Raw genomic sequence first — 17030 nt, 5'->3', positions numbered from 1 at the left:
TTACAGATTCTAATAAGCATCCCTATAGATTGACTTTCACACTCATTGTGTCTTCTTCAGTGAGAGCCCAAATGTCTTTCCACTTATTATCTCTACGTATACTGCCAGAATAGTGGCTGGCTTTAATATATTTTTGCCGTTTGTTCTAAAGATATGAGATGACCAATATGTTGTCAACTCATGACTTTATCATGTCTCAATATTTGTTGTTTCTTAAAGCCTCAGATCCTGGATTCAGATAATTAGGGGAGAATTGCAGTTTTCAATTAAGAAAAAAATTTCTGGCCCTCAAGTTGCAGTCAGAGAAGAGTTTGGAAACGTAATCCAACTGTACACAACTGGCTCAAAAATCAAAAGGTAAATTAAAAGCACCCAAACATTATTATTGACTTAAAAAAACGCACAAATTTAAAAAACCCCGTGGTGATTTTTTGGGGCCTGACTCATGATTTTTGAACCCTTGGAACTGGCAATGTCAGATAAACTTGGAAGAGGCTATTCAAAATAATGTGTAATATGCCTGCAGCTCACCTTCAGTTAATTTTAAGATTTGCCTCCCACCCCTGAAATATCTCTTTTTACATACAGTTGTGATGCTGATGAAAGGTTTTGTCTCAAAAAAGTAGTGCTCTGGTTATGGCAGGCTCTCTCCCCTCCCCACTACGAAGCTCATCACAGTTAGTGTACTGTAATCATTTTCTCCTCTAGATTTTCCTTTTAACCTGAATATTTTTAAAATACTATCTTACAGATTTCCAGGAGTCCAATTCAATCAAAATAGGTCATCATCAAAACAATAAATTAATACAATTCATGCAAAGACAACAGTTTTCTTTTCTGATTACTTGTGTAGCAAACAGATGTTGTAATTATGCTAGATTTCCCAGTAGGAGTGATAATATTGCTACTCCATTTCCATAGTTACTCTTGTTAACTTCTGTACAACTACATAGCCAGACTTACTTGGAAGCTTGCTGTTATATCATTACTACTTTCACTGTGTGCTTACACATGTGAACATTTTATTAGTATTTGTTGACTACTCATGCACATTTAGAATTAATGTTTTTCTGCTCCCTGTTGGCATTTAGTAGCATCATTTGTACATGCCATCTCAAGAAGAATGCCAAACATGCTCAGAACTACCATCGTGATTCTCTGTGCACAATATGCCTATTAGTTTCAGTTTTGGCTATGCTGCTGCTGTTACCGACAGACATCCCTCGAGTGCCTCAGAAAGGGCATGCACCAAAGTAGAAACTTACTATGAGAAGTGCTTTCAAGGGCATCGAAAACTGAAAAGAAAATATTTATCCCTTATTCTTTCATCTATAATAATCAGAGGTTACTGTTACAAAATTGATTTTAATTGGACTCTGCATGATTGGATCCTTTTGCTGAACTGAGGTAATAATCTGATCCAAAATGTTATTGACTGATGAGGCTCATGGGTCACTTCAGAACTATACTTATGCAAGCTAATAAGCTAAAAGATATTGGTGGATCCCCACTGAAGTAATGTTGATGCCTGTTAAGTAGTTTAAAGTGTTATTCAAGGTAAACAACATGATTCATCAATGGACAATGAACCACTTAGCAAATAATTATGTCTCAGAACATTATTATACCATCATTCCCTCAGGTATAATTATATTGTCATTCACTCTAAACCATAGAACGGTCTGTCGAAACAATAACATCAATGCCTATAGAAGGGTTGACCAAACAATACAGTCAACCAATAAATAGTGAAAGCAGCAAAGAATCCTGTGGTACCTTATAGACTAACAGATGTTTCGGAGCATGAGCTTTCGTTGGTGAATACCCACTTTGTTGGATGCACAATAAATAGTGGTACCTACAAAGATTTTCTGTAAAGCCTCCTGTACGTTAACTATTTGCTGTCAACTACTTTACTCAGTGTGAAACTGTCAATATCACTATATCACAATATAAGGGTCATGACATGGCATTAAAATGACACACTGTGATACAAGTCAACTTGCTTGAAAAATAAACATCCCAGAACTCCATGGCACAAACAGAAAATAAAAGACACAATCTCAGACCAATACCAGCTAGGATTGTACTCAAACACCATCTAACTAGATAATTACAGTAACTCCTCACTTAAAGTTGTCCCCGTTAACATTGTTTCATTATTAGGTTGTTGATCTATTAGAGAACATACTCATTTAAAGTTGTGCAATGTTCCATTATAAGGTTGTTTGGCTCTCCCCACTCTGCCCAGTGTTCCAGCCAGGGAGCAGGGGTGAGGGCTTACCCCACTCCACCTGGCCAGCATTCCAGACAGGGAGAGGGCAAGCCCCTGACCCCGCTCCCCAGCAGGAGAACCAGGCGGGTGGAACGGGGCAAGTCCTCTACGCCCCTGCCTCAATCAAGCTTCACAATCATCATTGGTGAATACAGCATTAAATTGTTTAAAATTATTTAAAAAAACTTACACTGTATACGTATATAATGTCTTTTGTCTGGTGAATTTTTTTTCCCTGGAACCTAACCCCTACTATTTGCATTAATTCTTATGGGGAAATTGGATTCACTTAACATCGTTAGCTTAAAGTGCATTTTTCAGAAACATAACTACAATGTTAAGTGAGGAGTTACTGTATATACCAACAGAGTATAAGTGTCATTACTTAAAGTTAATTCAATAATCTTAGTACTGTCAACCCTAACCATTCAAAAATCATGAGGCAAGACCAAAAAAGTCAGACTAGGTAAAGCAGGAGATTTTAAAAAAATAATTTGGGGTCCTTTTTATTTGCCTTCTGGTGTTTGAGTCATCAAAGTTCATTAGAGTTCAGACTTCTCTGCAACCACAAGCTTCCTTAAATGATTTGTTTTTCCAAAGCAAAAATCCTCAGGTGACCATCTGACTCCAGTAGCTGGAGCTTTATGAGCCACAGAACAAGACTTGTGATAAACCATGAATGTTGCCAGTCTGCATCCTCAACACCCTTGTGAGGTAGGAAAAGGATCTCAGCCCCATTTATGGGTCGCGAACTGAGGCACAGGGCAGTTTAAGTGACCTGCCCAAGGCCCCACAGGAAGACAGTGGTGGAGCCAGGAATGAATCCACATCACCCAAGACCCTAACCACAAGACCATCCTTCTCTTATCGTAAGGGTTCTCAAACTGGGGTCAGGACCTCCCAGGAAGTCACAAGGTTATTATGTGTGTGTGGGGGGGGGGGGTCACAAGCTGTCAGCCTACATTCCAAACCCCGCTTTGCATCCAGCATTGATAATGGTATTAAATATATATTTTAAAAGTGTTCTTAATTTATAAGGGGGAGGTCACACTCAGAGGCTTGCTGTGTGGAAGGGGTCACCAGTACAAAAGTTTGAGAATCAATGTCTTATTGGAGGACATCACCCAGGGCCTCTCTGAGCCTGAAACCCTTGTGGGAGACCACTAGGGACTCCTCCCATGGGGGAAGCTGCGGTGACTAGGGGGCTCGCCTACAGGGCGCTGCGGACGGGACCCAAGCTCCTATCCCTCAACTCTGACTCGACAGGCTACCCGGACGGCGAGTTTTAACGGCCCCTGTAGTCTCACAGCCCGGTAGCTCCAGGGTCTTCCCCACGCCCCCTGGAGCAGCGAGACGCTGATATTCTCACACTCACCCAGCACACACAGCGAAACAGCGACGTTTCCTCGGGCTGTTACACACTTCCGGGAAAAGGCGACACCGTAAGAACAGACACACCCATTGGCTTCATAGGCCCCTCCTTCTTCGCACGCTATTGGAACGTAAGCCTCTGTTTTTTTCCCCCGACCTCTCATTGGGTCGCTCCCGTGTCGCTCAAGTAGGACTCCTGCGAGGTTCCAAATCTCGGCTCTTCTCTTCAGTCTGCCCCTCCCCGCCGCAGGCCTTGGTGCGGCTCTTCCGTTCTGTGGGCTCTCTCCCCGCACGAATCTTCGCTCCGCTTACCTCAGCTCCTTCGCCAACGGTTTCCCCCGTGTCCTCTCTCCGTAGCAGTTCCCGCCCTTGTGGGCCTTGGTGACGGACCCAGGACAGGGGTTACCTGGGCGGTGGTAGCCCCTAGCCCAACAGCCCTGGTCAGGTGCCCTCTTGTTTGGGAGGGTGGGGGTTGCAAAGCACAGGCAGATGGAGCATGGCTGCTGGCAGTCACGTCACACGCCTCTGTGTTGACTAACTTTGACTGCGGGGAAGTTTGTTCAGGTGTGATGCCCTCCAGGCCTCATTGTCCACTGCATGATACCCCTTCTATGCCACCTCAGCATGCAGATATGGCCCTTCAGGGCTCTACACCCCTGCCGCACTTCCCTCAGTGGCATGTGGCCAGGATGGCTGTGGTCCAGCTAGTCTCACTTGCCAGAAAGGCTCCTTACATCCCCCAGTCACATTTGAGGAGCCCTGAACTTACTTTGAGCTGGGTGCTGGGTAGGACCTTGGTTTATCCCAGAATGGGGAAATAAAGAGGGGGTTTTGTCCTCAGTTACTTGGTCAAACACAGCATGGCCAGAACTGATTAATCCCTTCATAAGTCTACCTAGAACTGCAGGTTTAAACAAGGATGGGGTCAACTCAGCTGTTCACCTGCCCAAACTGAAATAGTGGCTCAAGGAATTTACCATGTGGGGTTTCAAACAAGATCTTAAACACTTAGGTTCTGCCTGCTTTTCTGGGCAGAGAATGGCAATAGCATGGCTTCAACGGAACCTCAGCTGTAAATTCAAACTGCCCTCTGGCAGAGCCTCCAGGGGAAGGTAGTAGTAGAAACACTGACTTCTCTCTCCGAGGGCTAATACCTATCCGGTGAGGATAAATCAAGCCCAGTATACAGAAGGTATGAAAACAGTTCTTTAATATGAAGCACTATGAAAGGAAAAGAGCTTCCAAAATAGCAAGAGCTATTCATGCTATTAGATCTAAACCAGGATGTTAGGCTGATATGCACAATAAAACTTCAACATGCATAAATGTAGAGAAAAATAGATTTGAATTTCGAAGATGTTATTTAAACACAGCTTTCCAAATTTAACATAAGGCAAGTTACACAAGTCTATCAAGGTGCCTGACTCTGCAGCTGATTAGTTAATTGTACAGTTTTTGAAGTCAAGGAGAGGTGAGAGGACACAGTGCCTGACAGCAGTTACACGGTAACGTGCAGCATTAAGGCCAAAGATTGTTTAGAAAAAATCTATTGCATTCTAGTGGGTTTTATTTAGCACATTTATAGGAGATCTAGCAGACCATTTTGACATTAAGCAGAAGAAATCTCTACTGGGAAGTAATGTCTTAGAAAATGCTTTAGAACGGTTGATTAGAGTACAGTAAAACATGTCATAAGCTATCACTCGAGAGACCAACCATATTGGTTGTTTACCAGAGGTGGATCTATAATAAAGGACAAATAAAATATGCTGAGATACTTAAGGGTGATCTTTTAAGACAGGAGGTTTCTTAATAAGGATGGTACCTTGAATAAGTTTGAATTTAATTTGAATGAACTGTGTTCCATGGAAACTTGATATTTTGTCTTTGTGATAGTTTGGTCATGTTCTTCTATTTTAGCATTTTGGTGTGGTATCCCTTCCCATAATAAGACTATGTTTTTGTAAGATGCTAATAAGGTATTTTAGTTAAGGAATCTGGGACAGCAGTTCTTTCTTGCTGAAAGTATTTAACCAAATTAGAAATGCTTCTTTGCTTGATACCTATTAAAAATCCTCAGATGTTAAGGCTTTGCATGTCATCAGTAGAAGTTGCATCCCTGGAGAAGAGGAAGAGGCAAATTCTCTCTGAGTTTGAGAATGTAGATAACTGTGTTGTCTTTCACTGATAAGCCACATGTTTGCCTGTTTTCTACATGTTTGAGAAATTTGATTAGTTTTACTGTGGCATTTGAAGACTTTGTTTAAGGAGGTTTCCCAAAAGCAGACCGGTAACGGTAGCTAGATTTTAGGGTGACCAGACCGCAAATGTGAAAAATCAGGACAGAGGGTGGGAGGTAATAGGAGCATATATAAAAAAAAGACCCCAAAATCGGGACTGTCCCTATAAAATCAGGACATCTGGTCACTCTACTAGATTTAGTGAGGCTATTGCCCATTTAATCCCCTGCTTCTACTTCCTGTGCCTATAGTATTTTTTTTCTCCCTCAAAAGCCCTAGTTGCTATTATGTCCTTTGTCAACCTCCATCTTTTGAGGAACTGCATGTAGCTTCTATTACTAACCAAATTACAATAGTCCATTCTCAAGTGGATACTGATCACGTGTTTGTTTTGAGTGCATTCAGTGAAAGAAGTGGTGGAGATTCTGAGGAAGGGGTTCATAGGCCACTGGTGGTCTGTGAAGCACTTGCTGGTTGTCTACAGAACTGAATGGTCACATGGTACTGGCTCTTCCTGATTATTTCTAGATGTTTCATTACATTGCAAGAACTAAAAGAATACATTATACTTTCCTAATTTTACAGTAACTACCTATATGGAAAATTATAGCCACAACGGTGTTACATAATTGTGAATGTGAGGGGAAATGTTTCAAACAACTGTGATTTAGAGAAGACATGGCCTATAGGCTGTTGTGAGGCTTCTGCTGAATATGTTACTTGACACTGATGGTTTAGTTAGCCAGATCCTACAAGCACTATGTACATAAGTCCTACTGAAGCCAAGGGAAATTCCAGATAGAGGGCTCTTACAGAATCAGGCCCATTATTTACTACAGAGTTTGCCCATCGGCAAAGTTATAATTACACTGTTAAAGCAGCAAAGAATCCTGTGGCACCTTATAGACTAACAGACGTTTTGGAGCATGAGCTTTCGTGGGTGAATACCCACTTCCTCAGATGCATGCAGTGGAAATTTCCAGGGGCAGGTATACATATGCTAGCAAGCAAGCTAGAGGTAACGAGGTCAGTTCAATCAGGGAGGATGAGGCCCTGTTCTAGCAGTTGAGGTGTGAAAACCAAGAGAGGAGAAACTGGTTCTGTAGTTATCTCTAGCTTGCTTGCTAGCATATATATACCTGCCCCTGGAAATTTCCACTGCATGCATCTGAGGAAGTGGGTATTCACTCATGAAAGCTCATGCTCCAAAAGGTCTATTAGTCTATAAGGTGCCACAGGATTCTTTGCTGCTTTTACAGATCCAGACTAACACGGCTACCCCTCTGATACAATTACACTGTTGTATCTCACAAGGGTTTTATCAAGAAGACTGAGATTTTCAGAGTGATTAGTGATTTTGGGTACCTCCATTTTGGGTTGCCCAATCTGAGAGCAGGAAAAAAGGGCCTGATTTTCAGGGGGTGTCAGATTGAGAAAAAACCTGAAAATGTGATAAGTGAAATTTCAAGACTTAAAAAAGGGCAAACAATCTTAATTTTGTTTAAAAATCATGAATTTTTAAAAGACTGATTTTCGGCCCCTCTAAATATGTGAATGCTTGGACTTGGTGATGCTGAGTTTATGTATTATGCTGGTGCCATAAATCCTTGTGCAACCCAATCCTATATCTTGGCACTCAAGACTTTCACTGAAATCAGTGCAGATTTGAGATATCTGAATGCAAGATCAGGCTCCTATTTGTTTGGCTGCTTGGACTTCGGGGCTAAAAGTTCTTGCTATCCAGATGTCTTGTTTCCTTTTCAGTTTGTTACATGTGCTTTAGAATCTACAAAGTGCAAATCTATGGTGCTTCAGAAGGATTTTCAGTGCCATGTTTTGTTTTGATCTTTTTGTTAATCACCATCGTATTTCAAGTGATTAAACAAATTAAAAGCATTAAATCATAATATATTCCCAAACGGAATGGGACCAGTGAACTTCTCTCTCACCCCTAGGGGAGGTTAATTCCACTTTGACGGACACGCATGCTGTCCAATGCCAAACTGCGCTAGCAGCCAGTGACCAGACTAGAGGAACTTCACCAATGAGATAGTCGTTGCTGGGTTTAAGAAAACAAAGATGCCCAATGGGAAAAACCATGGCTAGCGAGGACTGCGTTGTTTTGTTTGCTGACTGCAGGCGAACAGCTGCGAACTAGGGGGTAAGAATCAGCAGTGGCAGGACCATTTTCTGGATTTGGAGCACAATTCAGCTATTTTCCACCCCTATCTCCTCTGCTCCCAGGACAGACCCACTAACCAGCCTTGCTGTCCTTAAAGGAGGGAGGGTAAAACCTGAATTCCTGTTTCCATCACTCAGTATTTTTACCCCCCACCAAAGTTTTACTAATGAGAAAGGATTAACGCCCCCCCCACTATAATAGAGTTGGAAGGATGAATAACTGTACACGCTAGTTTACAAGATCCAGCTGCATCTTTGGTGGGCATCTTATCGAGGGTCTTTTTGAGAGGGCGTGGGGAAATTAGGCGTTATACAAACTTTACAGTTGACTGTTTAAATGTATGCCCTAAGAGTGTGTTTGTGTGTGTGCACAAAACCCCTTTTTAAAAAGACATTATTCCTCAACCTCTTTTTTGGGCGGGGGGGAGTAGACTTCTGGGGAGGACTATAAGGAAGGTTGTTTCTCCGTGAGAGATGAAGCGCGCCAGACCCTGGATGTGGGAGTGGAAGACCCTATAGAAAGATAATGGCAGCAAGTTTATTTGTCTTTTAAAGAGAAGGAATCCTAACTGTGGTTTTTTTTAAAAGAAAAGCAGCAAAAGGTAAATGCAAAAAAGGGTTAAACACTGCTCTTTTCCCCCCTTCTTTAGATAAAGAGGTTTCCTTGAATACCCTTTGTAAATGAAGAGGGAGGAATTTGGAGGTGGGAGGGAGGAAATTCAGCCCGAGTCGGATGCATCTACTACGTTGGCTTGGTGGGTAAGAACGAAATTGAATCTGAATCCGACGTACCATTGTGATCTCTGGAGAAGAATTTATGAGTTGGGGGATGGAAGGAAATGCAATTTAAATCGAATGCACCTACAGCGTTTTTTCTGGGGTCGGGGAATGAATGAGTAACAGGCAGTGGTGATCTTAGAGATATTTTCTGTTTCTGGAAAATGAAAAGGGAGAGAGGAAGAGATTTGGTTGATCTACTGCTGATCAATTGCTGAGTATTTTATTTAAGAGGGCTTGTTTGTTTGTTTGTTTTTTGGTACACCGCTTCCTTGTGATCGTGTGAAGCCAGAAGAGGCAAGGAAAATAAGCTGAGGACAGAAATAGAAGAGATGGTGAGTAGATCATTGGGCTTGGGGGAGTGAATGGACTATCACAGTCTTGTATCACAGATCTTGTAGAGTGAAGTGAATTTAGGATGACTTTGCATCAGGGTTGCAGACTAGCTTTGTGTGCTTAAAGTTGCAGTTTAGGCTTGAAATAATACATATTTGTTTGTCTTGTGATATACAGCAAGGAGCTGATATATGTGAATAGCTAAAATTACAAATAGCCACCACACACACATGCAAATGGTAAATAAACCAATACTGTGTTAATTCTGCAATTGATAGGCAGCTCTTAACATAGAGGGAAGTCATTGCTCAGGTTATTTGTGGCTTGCATAGGAGATGAGCCTCTTGCTTTGCAGCAAAGAACAAGTCAAACTAGCCTTTTTATTTTAAATTGTGAAACGATTAAATCCTCTTACAATCTTACCAGCCAAAGGAATTATTTTTACTTAGCATTTTTCTGTGCACTATTACTTTGCATAGTTATAATCTCATGTTTCCAAATCTTGAGCAACTCTTTAAAATGATCAGATCAAGCATATAAATGGCAGAGACCATCTCTTTTCCTATATTGTATTGTATTAGATGGATTATTCTAAAACATTTATTTCTCATTTTTTACAATGTACTTTTGTGCCTAATTATGGTGAACTCCAGTTTTTCTTCTTAGGATGTTCAAAAAAATACTGAGCTGAATTTTGCGTAAGACATGTCACTTCACATTCCAATGTTATTAATCTTTTTTAAACCTTGACTGTATGACATCCAGAAATTGGTGGATACATATTTTTTTCCTTAAGGTAGTGAGGATTTTTATGGTAAAATTCCTGATCCCAAGTGACAGAATATTGACATTGGCTGATTGTATCTTCCTCTGGATGCAATGCTGCAGTCTGCACCTATTTCAGCTTCTATTGATTTAAAGAGATATCTTACTTGCAAAACTGCAGAAATTCTATATTGTGGAGGAATGAAACCTGACATTTTATTGTCTCTAAAAATGTTAGAAGAAACTGGAGTAAGGAAAAAATGCAGTTTCATATTGAGTCTGCTTTGGAGCAAATTAGGATTTGTTATATTAAACTAGCTGTGGATATGTATGATGTCTGAAGAAATTGGGAGGCTGGATAATTCATAGTTTCTACAGGAAGACAACTTGTGATCTACATTATGATCTCAATAATGCAAGATATTTAGATGCATGGTTGTTAAATTTATTTTAAGCAACATCTCTGTAAATGGTTGTCAGAAATATTTAAATTCTATGCCCCATTAGGCAAATAGGTTTCTTTCCCCTGCCAGGCTAGAGGAATGTATTTGGTGGGCAAGGTTGAGAGGAACAATACAGTTTGACTGTATTGTTATATCCCCATGTTTTGTCTAATGATGCTTAGGCTTTGTTTTATTTGACATTGGTTGTTATCCCTACAAAAGTTGCTTTTCCTGATTTGATATTCTTACTACATGGTTTCTCTCAACATAAATAACTAAAGCAGCGGATTTAACCATAGATTTGAGCTGATATTTAGAGGTTACCGATGAAAAATTGTTTCCCGTTGCTTGCGGTTTTCATCTGTTCATTCAAAATTCCTGCAGTGGAATTTTGTTTCAGTAATTCTTTATTATTGAAAGGACCAATAAGTTAGCAAAATGCAGAGTTATTTACAGGATATAGAGTTTGTCAGTAGTGCACTGGCAGAGAGTAGAATGCTTCATTTTAGTTGTACTTTATATTTTGTACAAGCTATAGTGAAGACCGACATCTTATCCTAGAAGTTCATGTATATGCATATTACAGTTATATAAATGTAAGCATCTACATCTTATTTTATGTAATGCAATAAACACATCTGCATTGTTTCCGGTAGATATAAATTTGCGTATGAAACTGTATACTATCAGAAAACCTGTCAAAACTGTTGTAGTACTAGATCTATATTTTGCTGCTCTTAATATTTTATTATGTGGGTATAAATCATTGACGCAAACGCTGTAAACAAATGCCTTTATAGCTAAGAGTGAGACTGCATTTAGCTTATCCCCTTCCAATTTAAGGGAAGTATGCCATTATGTTATACAGTGGATTGCTTTAGTAATAACTATCAGTGTAATCTCCAAAGCAGAAGTTCCAATCAAATATTGCACTCCTGCCCTTCTCATCTGCATAGAAGATCAAGGGCCAAATTCTGTTATTAGTATAGATTGGATTCAGTGATCACTCTGGGTTTACACCAGTCTCATTTAAAGTAGAATCTAGCTCCTAGTCTCTATTCTAAATTCACATCTCCATGCAGTTCAGAAGAGTCAGTGACCCAATATAATTTATCTTCCTAACACAAAACACTTAGGACACATGCAACTAGACAAATATCGTATTTTCTCCAAAAAGTAGATAGAAATATGGTATTGCTATAACATTCAGAACAAGAAAAAAAGATATCTTGAGGTAGTCTCCTGTTTAGGTATGGTTTACATATGTCATGTAATAGATAAGTAAGGCTAAGATTTTAGCCTGGGTAATTTTAGTCAAAGCAAGGGACAGGACATGGGCAATAAACAATAACTCATGGAAGCCAGAGCCCGACCACTTGGGGCTGACAGCTGGAGCCCTGTCTCCCAGGACTGAAGTCACGGAGGTCATGTAAATCACGGACTCTGTAACCTCCGTGACTGACTCATAGCCTTATCGATAAGCACAAGCATGTATCTCAGCTATCTTTGGAAAGCAGTGGAACTTGACCTGCTTATTAAAAATAGGTCTTTCCCCATCCATTTTAAAGAAACCAAAATAAATCTGAAAAACAGTAGCACATGCATTTCATTTTCTATTAGCCCTTTCCACTTCCTCAACAACCAAAACCAGAGAAGGAACAAAAACCCTTCAGGGTTTTGGGGTTCTAACTTCTGTGATCTAGCTCAGAGATGAATCTGTGTGAAGTATCCCATAAGACCGGGATATGTAAATGAATCATATTCCTTTTGTTATCTATTTCTTTGCAATGTTTTAGGAGCAGGCAGCAAAATGTAGTAAGCTACAATTTTTTGAAAGGCTGGTAGACAGCCATTTGGCAATCAGATTTTCACAAAGTGGCCTTTTGGTGTGCACAAATAGCTTATAATTTAATGTTAAATGAACAGCATCTATTACCCTTCATTGCTTTATAGACCTAGTTAATACATGAGACAAAGTGTCTTTCACATAGTCTTGGTTACATTCATTAACTGCGATTGTTTCACTGAAGTTTTCTACTTTGACCCACAAATATGCCTGAAAATGGTGGAGAGAAGAATGCAGAACTGTTGGGAAAATGAATGAGGGCCCCCAAATTATTTTCATCTATTATAAAGGACACTTTAGTTTTCTTAATCTAGTTACTGAATTCCTACTCCTACTAAGAACTAACTGAGTACAGCTTGTGGTAAGACTTACCATTACTGGTAGCGTATCACTGTTGATACTATAGTGGGCAGCCTGTGAAAATAAATCTAACTACCGAAGGCATTATCATACCACTAAACGTTGTGTATTTTCGCCTATCAACGTATCCATTTTAACTCATTATTGTAGTCTTAAATTATGTTCAAAAGGATTCAGGTGCTCTCTTTGAACATATTTTCTCAAGTTTACATTCTTATTTACGTAAGTAATCTGCTTTGATGAATACAGAATTGTGTGGTTTATGATCTCATCACCTCCTTCTCTTAGAGTGAACTCCAAAAGAGTCAAGTGCTCCCAAACTAATGGAAACTCCAATTTTTCCATCTTGAGTTGTCAAGGCTTGAGGGGCTGACGGTCCACAATTCTAGTTCAAGTCAATAATGCTGCCAGATGACAAGCACCTATGAAAATCTGGACCCCATGTTTGCCAAACTGTGCACAGAAAATTGCTGGACACCTTTGAAGAGGTTCATCTAAGTGTGTACATTTTTAGAAGTGTGAACTTTTGTTTCGGCTAGAAAATACTGAGTTTCTTTCTTTAGCATAACAGCACCCGTTGTGATTCTAAACCTTTGTAGTGCAGCATCACTCTAAATATCCCTCTACTAATCCAGTTATCCCTCACTCATCTAAGCATTACTCACCTAACTAGTGTAGTTCCTGAGTAATCAGTTGCTATGTCCTGCAGTGAGACAACTTGAGTAAGGATTTTGATGCTCAGACTGTTTGTTTTTGTAATTTTACAAAGCAAAGTTAGGGTTCTAGGTCTTAGGATCAATTCTGACTAGATTTGCTTATAACTAAAAAGTAATTACCCTGCAACACCTCTATAATGGCTTAGTGAAATGAGAAGTTGGTCTTAATCTATTTTCTGGTGCACACGTGCTCACCTATGTAGCAGTCTCAGAGATCCATGGACTGCATTGACATGGAGAAATTGGAGATAAATGAGTTTTGTCCTAAGAGATAGTTCCTCCATTTTAGATTTGGGGCAACCAGTGGGAAGCTTTCACTGCTGGTGCACTGGTTTTGAGGTTAGAAGATTTCAATCTCCAATATTGTAAATAACACTATTCATGGGCACTTAGTCCACTTAAAAATAGAGGGAAACGATGCAATTATATTGTAACAAAATAGTCTAGAATCATTAGATACATGTGAAGTGGGACTATTGCTACAGCTCCGTGAAGACTGTGGCACAAACCCATTATTTTAAAACACTGAAGAATTTGATTGCATTGAGGCAATATTTCAGTTGGTTAAAAGAAATGTTCTTGAAAAGTTGCCCTCTCCCCCACAGAAAATGTCTAGTAGCTAGTGATGATAATACTTTTATTTTGTACAGCATTCACTGTAATCAGTAATCCTCAGGTAAGATAAAAGTGTAATGGTAAAAGGATCTCATCACTAGTATCAGAGGGGTAGCCGTGTTAGTCTGGATCTGTAAGAGCAGCAAAGAATCCTGTGGCACCTTATAGACTAACAGACGCTTTGGAGCATGAGCTTATCTCTAGCTTGCCTGCATATATATTCCTGCCCCTGGAAATTTCCACTACATGCATCTGACGAAGTGGGTATTCACCCACGAAAGCTCATGCTCCAAAGCGTCTGTTAGTCTATAAGGTGCCACAGGATTCTTTGCTGCTTTCATCACTGAGATCTGTCTTTTGGTTTAAGTGACTGATTTGTGTGTTTGGTGTCTGTAACAGAAAACTACTTAATCCCGTTGTCTTTTATCTGTGCAATTTACCTGGTGGCAGTTTTACAAGATATTAAGATTAATTAAGAAAACATGGGGAAGATGGTATGGTGTGTCTCTTATTTCATTTATCCACTTTATACTGTACTGGAAAATCATTTTGTGAAGTTGGAAAATGGGGACTATGCTATGTCTCACCAAATATGACAGCATCCTTAGACATTTTAAGATCTTCATTCCATAAGGCACTTGACTATACTGTTTTATATCTTCTGCACCTTTGCTACCATTTTTTCTCGTTATGGTTTCCCTGCATCTTGTGCACATGCTTTTTTATCTCAGAAGCTTTTACAATGTTTCCATGAGCTACAGTGTTGAAATACGCCAGTGCACCACTGATCTACTAGCTTCTGATTTGTAGGTCAGTGAGAAATTGAGATTTTGCTATCGAAGCAGTGTCATCTCTTTGCTGGTTCAGTGCTTACATGACATTTCAAGTTGGCTAAAGATTAAAAGGACACTGTTGAGGTATCTTTCACAATTTAATTTTTTATTTGTATACTTATTGCTGTCATATGACCTTGGAAGCTTGAAATCTGAAGTCTTACTAACCAATTCGTCCTCTAGAACAATGGTTTACTGTGTGGCTTCTGATGATTTATTTAAGAATACTGAAGCATTTAGTGTGTGAGGAAAAACACTGATGAAGAATTACATTGCAAGGGTGAACATTGCAACTTGGTTTAAAGGGGAAAAGCAACTAGATCAATTTTGGCTCATAGAACTTTGACGTTATTTAATTATGGTAAAACTCAAGTATTTTATTTTCTCTCTCCCCTCCTCCCCTTTAGAACTGTGCATTTATTAGTCTTGAAAGTGTATGGTGGAAGTCGCTTCCTCCTCATGCAATCATAGGACTGGAAGGGACCTCAAGAGATCACATAGTCCAGTCCCCTGCACTCATGGCAGGATTAAGTGGTATCTAGACCAGGGTCCCCAACCTTTTCTGGGTGGCAGGCGCCGGATGATGAGCCACCGAGGACCGTGGCTGGTGGACAAGCATCTGCGGAAATGCCCTGACAGGCGGCAACGTCAAGAGGCGTTGCCGCCGAAATGCTGCCGAAAATCAGCGGCATTTCGGCGGCGACGCCTCTTGATGACAACGTTTTTCGGCAGCATTTCGGCGGATGCTTGTCCAATGGCCATTACGTAGGCATACATAGATGCCTCGGTGGGTGCCATGGTGCCCGTGGGCACCACGTTGGAGACCCCGATCTAGACCATCCCTGACAAGTGTTTGTCTAGCCTGCTCTTAAAAATCTCCAGTGTTGAAGATTCCACAACGTCATGAATTGACATTCTTATCAATGGACTTCTAAGACCTTCGTTCTCAGTTAGATACATTTTAAGATACTTAATTGAGTGTTACCCACATGGATCCTTACACCTACACAGTCCTATTGAATTAATTTGGGCTCCATGCAGGTGTGGGGTCGTCCTGGGCAGAACACTCCACAGGATCAAGGCCTCACTCTATATCTTGCACTTTATGTTGCTCAGGAATGGATTTTTTCTAAACTTATTTCTGGTGGCACAGAAAATGCACAAGGTACTTTCCAAACAGAAAGGGAGCACATTCCATGTCCCAAGGCCGCTTACAATCTAAAGACAAGTGGCATGAGAGGAAGGTTATTACATTACATTTTTAATGTAGGTTAATATATAGTTTAAATATGATTTATTAACTGTTTGGCAATAAGTTTGAGGAATATTTTTCAAGTTCCTCATAGTTACCTCAGCAGAGGAGAGTATTCAGTGAAGGAATTCATTATGGAGAGAGAAGAGATCTGAAGGATGAGCTCAGGAAGGTTCCATGCAAAGGGCTGGAAATTCTCCTTTAGCCCAAGTGATGAGACCTGTGCTTTTGGAATAAGATGATCTAAATTAATCCCTGTAGTTGCCATAAAGTTCTGAGCGGCAGCGGTATGCAGCATAATGACAAGGTTCTAGGTGGTCACAGACGTGGTACAGCATTGTACATTGTTGTCTTGTATGCTTGTTGATATTACAAAGTGCACTTTTGGAGAGCTAATAGAAGTGCCCTGTCATAAACAGATAGTTAAGGGTTAATGTCTCTTTTACCTGTAAAGGGTTAACAAACAGTAAACAAAAAACACCTGACCAGAGGACCAATCAGGAAACAAGATACTTTAAAATCTTTGTTTGTGAAGCCTTTGTTTGTGTTTTTTTTGGGTTTTGTTTGGTTCTCTCTGGATTCTGAGAGGGACTAGACATGTAAGCAGATTCCTCCAATCTTTCTGAAAAAATCTCTTCTGTTCTAATTTTAGTAAGTACCAGGACAAGGCGAGTTTAGTCTTTTGATTGTTTCTGTATTTGCAAGTGTGTAGTTTGCTGGGAGTATTTTAAATTGTATTTTGCTGGGGGGAGGCTTCTCTCTAGTGTCTATAAGCTGAAAGACCCTGTAACTTTTACCATCTAAATTACAGAGACAACTTTTACTCTTTTCTTTTTTTATTAAAAGTTTCTCTTTAAGACCTGTTTGATTTTTTCCTCTTGTTGAGGCTCAGGGGAATTGAGTCTGTACTTACCAGGGAATTGGTGGAACACAGAGAGAGAGAAGGGAGGGGGAAAAAGGTGGAATCCCTTTGTTTTGGATTCACGGAGCTTGAATTTGTCTCTCTCTCCAGGATAGCCC

General features: G+C 40.2%; 2 protein-coding genes across 11 annotated transcripts in view; one reads left to right on the top strand and one right to left on the bottom strand.

Moving 5' to 3' along the window:
• The window catches only part of TANGO2 (transport and golgi organization 2 homolog), an 83539-nt gene extending 79797 nt beyond the window's left edge, over positions 1-3742 (bottom strand). The window contains exon 1 of one of the 2 annotated variants that reach the window (XM_050924113.1): positions 3651-3742. The gene's annotated coding sequence lies outside the window, so the exon portion shown is untranslated. The remainder of the gene's footprint in view (positions 1-3650) is intronic. The other variant, XM_050924112.1, reaches the window with a different exon arrangement.
• A 4981-nt stretch (positions 3743-8723) lies between these two features.
• The window catches only part of ARVCF (ARVCF delta catenin family member), a 457340-nt gene continuing 449033 nt past the window's right edge, over positions 8724-17030 (top strand). For 7 of the 9 annotated variants that reach the window (XM_050924167.1, XM_050924173.1, XM_050924172.1 and 4 more), the window contains exon 1: positions 8886-9179. The gene's annotated coding sequence lies outside the window, so the exon portion shown is untranslated. Of the gene's footprint in view, positions 8823-8885; positions 9180-17030 lie in introns of those variants that run through there. The other 2 variants (XM_050924166.1, XM_050924165.1) reach the window with 2 other exon arrangements.

The sequence above is a fragment of the Gopherus flavomarginatus genome, chromosome 15 (assembly GCF_025201925.1).
Source record: "Gopherus flavomarginatus isolate rGopFla2 chromosome 15, rGopFla2.mat.asm, whole genome shotgun sequence".
Taxonomy (NCBI): Eukaryota; Metazoa; Chordata; order Testudines; family Testudinidae; genus Gopherus; species Gopherus flavomarginatus.
The sequence above is the reverse complement of the archived record's forward strand: the minus strand, read 5'-3'. Positions and strand labels throughout refer to the sequence as shown.